We start from the raw sequence: 5,788 nt of genomic DNA on the forward strand, positions 1-5,788 counted from the left end.
TGTCCCTGCAGACGGCCAGGGGCACCGAGGCCTGTCCTTGGCAGGTGTGCCCAGCTATGGAGGTGAGTCTGGGGTCCCTGCAAGGCGGGGGCCCGTTGGCCACCCTCCCACCCAGCCCTGTCCGGCCTGCTGCCCTGCAGGAAGCGGATGCCAGCCTGGCGGTCATTTCCGGGTTTTGAAAGCAGTTTTTAAACTTGAAAGAGCCATGCTAAAAAGGTCTGCTTTTCCTCCGTAGGTGTTGGTAACACCCACACCCACATACAGACACACCCACATGCACACCGCAGCAGACACATCCAGACCCAAATACACAGCAACACCTACAGCTGCTCACCCCCCACAGAGCCACACACCTACCCACACACAGCAGCAGCTACACACAGGGACACCCAAACCCCACTCCCATAGATCACACACACACCCACCCCCAGACCCAGACATACCCCAAAGACCCACATACCTACCCACACAGCAACAGACATACCCAAACCCACACCAGCACTCACACACATCCACACACACTTACACAGACACACCCATGTACACCAACACACACCCCTGCATACACACCAACCCCATCACAACAGACACATCAACACACAGGCACACCCCAAAGACCCACATACCTACATAGCAACAGATACACCCAAACCCACACCAGCACTCACATACATCCACACACACACTTACAGGCCCACACACACACTTACACACAGGCACATCCACATCCAAACACAGCCATACCCACAGACCCTCCCCCCACATAACCTCCACATGCAGAAGCACACAGATCCACACACCAGTACTCCCCTAGGGCGACCCCTGAACACCTGCACACGGAGCAACACCCACACACCTCTGCACACCCATAGACAGAAAAGGACACAGAAACACGTACTAATACACTTCCCATGCAGGCACACCCCTCAGACCTCCACACACGTGCACGGCATGCATGCGCGCGCGCACACATACACACACTTTCAAGGTCTAGTAAAATCCATTAGGAGAGGCTGGGCCCTGGAGGCGCTGTGGCTTCCTGCTGCCCTGCTCCCTCCCGCCTCCTCCCTGCAGGGCTCGGCCTGGGGAGGCCTGTCCAACCGCCAGGCCCCGCCCCACCCCAGCCCCCGCTCTCCTCCTCCCTCCCTCAGCCGTGCCAGCGGCAGCACAGAACTGGAACTGCCCTACGCGGCCACAGCGTTGCACATCCTCCAGGAGTGTGGACAAGAAAAAATAAACACAATTAGAATTCACGACAATGGGTCCCTGATGGAAGGTAAGCCCGGCTAGCCTCTAAGGGCTGTGCCGGCTCCTACGAACTTCCAGGGCCGAGGACGGTGCCGAGACCCAACTTCCGGTCTCAAGAAAACTTGGTGAGAGTCACATCCGCCCTCACTTGTCACCACAAGCAAGACTGAAGGAGAGCGGGTGTCTGGGGACGCTTCCCTTCCGAGGCTCAATGCTCTCTAGCGGGCTTCCTCCCTGCACGTGGCCACCCTGGGGTTTTTCGGAGACCCCCCTGGCAGGTTTTAGCACCGAGCATTCTAGTGCCGAGCCAGGCTGGCGGCCAAGAGCTAGGCCTGCTTGTTTTTCCTGCGTCAGGCCCACCAGGCCTTGCTCTGTCATCCGGGGTCCTGAGCCACTGCAGGGCTCACAATCCTCCATCTATTCCCTGGGGCTGGTGCAGAGCTTTGGCCTTCTGAATAGTTTGTGTGTGTGTGTGTGTTTTTTTTTTTTTACACACCCAGCAGTAGATTCAGACAGCATGAGGGGTGGAAAATGTGTACATGCACACATCCTTTCTCTGAAATAGAATTAGAAGGTGGCACACACTAATTGAGCTACTTAAAAAATACCTTAGTCTTCAGACATCCAGTGGAAACGCCACGATGAAGACATTCTAAACACCATCACATTCTGGGCTCATTTTCACAACTGACTACGGAGGAATTTTCTCCCACAGTTTCTAAGTGTAACTCAGAGTCACCAGTCCGGGATGGGAATTTTGGTTTGTCATTACTTGCAATCTTCTAATTCCTTAATTTACAAGAAAACTTTTCTAAGGGTGATCAAGCAACGGTAGAGGTTTTTTTTTTTTTTTTTTTTTTTCCTGTTAATTTCCAGGTCTGCAGGAAGACAGTGACCTAAGTACCCTCCATTGATCTGCGGCAAGAGGAAATTTCTGAATGATCCCCCCTAGCTTTCCACGCTCCACTGGGTCTGGGAGACAAAATTTCAGATCCTAACAGTTGGGCTTTTGAAACAAACCAGTTTTTAAAAATGAATGTGGCTTACCCCAACATTCCAGCTGATCAAAAGTACTTGTTTAGAAAAATAAGTTTAGGAATGAAGTGGAAACAAGGCCTTTGAAATGCAGCTTAACCTAAATAGCACCACATTTTAGACTTTTCCTCCCCACTGCACATTCTTTATGGTGCAGGGGCTGGGGAGCCTGCAGAGTCTTCTCCCCTCCTGAGTCCTCCTTGGCCTCGGGCTTCCCCTCCCCCGCTGCTGAGGCCTTCAGTCAGGGGCTGGCATCTGGGAGAACCTTGAAACTTGTTTCCCATCCCCTTTGGCAGCACGCAACAAGCACCAAAACGCTCCAGTTAACACCAGTGCAATCATCGTTAACGTGAAACAGCTGCCCGAGGCCTGGTGTATCCATCAGACCGCCCCCTCCCCTCCATGCTCAGCTGTGAGTCACCAGAGACCCTGACTAAGGCAGGGCCCCGGAGGGAGCTGGGATGCGAGGATTGTTGATGGAGCCCAGCTGTTGTATATGAGAAAGCAAACTATTGCTAAATCTCTTACCTACTTTGGAAAAAGTGTCTGAACTGTGTGTATGAGGGGCAGCGGTGGAGGGGAGAAAACCTGAATTGATTTATGAACCCGATTTAAGTTCCTAAAATGATTGTTTTAAAGTTAGAAACAGAGTCACTATAGTAAGATTTTGTTCAACTGTTTGCGGAATCAGCAGACAAATCAATGTCTGTTTTTCCCTTTTTCTAGAGACCTGGGTTGAATTTGCTTTCTGGTCACTTACAGTCCTCTAAAGCACAGACATGAAATATTTTTGCATAAGTAACTTGAATGTGTTCATTCCCAGAGGAAGTTGTTCACATAAGCAAACATCACTGATATAAGTTTAACCTGTTTTATCGTTCCCTCCACCCTGAACAAGGACATACCAGGCTTTTCAAAATCCAGGCAAAACTCCAGTTCTCCGACCCAGAAAAAGCCTGGCCTCACTCTCCACCTCCAGCTCAGCACTCAGGCCTGGCAGGCCACCGGCTGCAGAAAGATCCTCCTCCCCTTCCCCACCCAAGCAGTTCTGTTTCCCAGCAAAAAATCAGACCCTCAGCTGCTACCGCAGCCACATGATCCACCCGGTGACTCACAGGCAGGCCACACCCCTTCAGGCCTCCTGGCCAGGCCCTGCCACCAGCCAGCCAGCCAGCCAGCCAACTCTGGGATGCATCTTATTACCAAAGGGAACAGCTAACTAATGCCCTTGACAGTCCAAATAATTACTTTCTTTCAGTTAGAAGAACTTGCTTATAAAATATATACAGGCTGAGAGGACGCAGGTTCTTCTGAACTCTTGGCTCTGCCAGCTCCAAGTCCTTCCCGACTGTGCCAAGACCTGGGGAATGGCAGACATGGTTAGCTGGGAAGCTAGAAAGCTAGACATTCCTGTTTAAAAAGAAAGCTCTTACATGGTAATACCTTTTTTTCCCAAAAATTTTATTGGGGGAAAACTACAAAACATTTACAGTACAATGTTTACAGTCACAATTTGTAGTGAACTGATTCCCCAAAATATATTACAACTCAAGTTGACTTATCTTGTTACATTCAAAAACCTACTTCTGTCAAAGTAGTCCAGAGAGTACATATAGTGCTCCAACTGTACCTACGTACAAACTAAAGCTACCGCTCATTCATCTGCTGTCCAGGAAAGCTTAGGAAACATTCCTGCCTTTCTACACGGAAAAAAAAAATAGTACAAGTTTTGGAATTTTCTGTAATTAAACAAGGCATATTCGTGTACTACATATTTCAGCACTAAGAGGCGGTCGCTTCACTTTATATAAAAAAAGTGGTAAAAATCTTTTCCTTTTGTGCAGTTGAACCCATCCTACATTCAGATTCTCTCAAGCACTAATAAAATACTTATTTGGTTGAGGAAGATTTAAGGCAAGTTCGGGCCCTTCCAAAGGCACTGTGAGACTCCCCCCCACTCCCCGTTATTGCTACATGTCTTAAGATACTCCAGTATGTCACAGCAGAACTGGTGGAATAAGCAAACACTTTTTTGCTAGTTTATAAAGTTGGAATTAGAAAAGCATGCCACATTTCAACCTGATTGCAAAGTATGTGGTCATTTTTTTCTTTAAAGTTGGATGGGCTACAACCTTTATACATTCTAAGAAAACTCATAGGATGTTCCTCAAACTACTTCCACAGCATCAAGATAGATTTCTGTCAAGAAATCATGCAATCTTTCAAAATTTACGTAAACAAGGAAAGAAATTAATGAAATAAATATTACATACAATCTCTTAAATTAAGAATTTTGTACTCATTTACAATAAAATAACCAAGTGAAGTTACAAAAGGCATATATTACTGTGAAAAGAACATACACTCCACATTTTGCCGATTAATAATGGCAATCATAATTTAACATAATAAAAGAATATATATCTATTGCTTTTCATCATACTTGATAAATACAGTATGAACAAAATTTTCATTGTATACTTTTCACAAGATAATAAATAAGTTAAATAGTTTTTTTCATATTGAGTTGTGGTGCAGTGGTGCGAATCAACTCAAAACAGCTAAAAATTCAGCAGTTATTCTCCAACAATTACAAAGTAAGCTCTGCCCAAGGCTTCCAGAGGGAGCAGACAAAATGGTTCTAAACTAAACATCCACTAAGTGGTGGCGATGAAACCAGTAACCAGTATGGACCTTTGGAATGCAAGGGTTTGTTTTTCACCCCCAGACATATATAATTGTTAAAAAACAAAAAACACCTATGGGCTGAGGGCTAACTATCAAGGCATATTCTTGGCAGAATATTGGATTCTAAAAAGCTTATAGGTTTAGCAAGGTGGTGGCTGGCTGGTATAACACCGATCTGAGACAAACAGGAACTTCTTAAGGGTTCCCACATCTGGACTTAACTAATGCTGTTCAAGTGAAGAGATGGAATGGTGGTTGATAGCTGCTGGTGCTGGGTTGATTTTTCCTGAAGTCCCAAACTCATTGGAGTCCTAAAAAAGTTTAAGTGTTTGTTTTTTGTTCTATTCGTATCACAACTGCCCTGTTGTGAATATTTTGTTCAATAGAAAAAGTTCCTCGACTTTTTTGCTCAAAAAGAATGAAACTTCGTAATAATAATAAAAAAAAAAAAAAAAGAGGAAACCGAAAAAGGAGAGGTGGGGGCCCCTCCAGGCACAGAGTTCGAGTCCAAGTGCTCGGTCGGGCTTGCAGTCTGCCTGGGGCCCATGTCACCCCCCCCACTCCCGGGCCCCCAGCAGGGGCGAGATGGCGAGGGGTGTCCTCCAACATCTCTGAACCGCCTTCCCTTCCTCCTCACTGGCGCCCTCTTGCCTCAGTCGTCGGAGATGGAGAGGCGGCTGAAGATTGGCAGGCGGCGGCCAGGGTCGAGACTGGGGGACTCGGAGCCGCTGAGGCTTCCAGAGCTCAAGGAGCCGCTCAGGTAGCTGTCGCGGTCGGACAGCGAGTCCGGGGGGCTGGGGGGCGCGTCGAACACGGG

Source organism: Mandrillus leucophaeus, unplaced genomic scaffold, assembly GCF_000951045.1.
Source record: "Mandrillus leucophaeus isolate KB7577 unplaced genomic scaffold, Mleu.le_1.0 Scaffold190, whole genome shotgun sequence".
NCBI classification, from domain to species: domain Eukaryota; kingdom Metazoa; phylum Chordata; class Mammalia; order Primates; family Cercopithecidae; genus Mandrillus; species Mandrillus leucophaeus.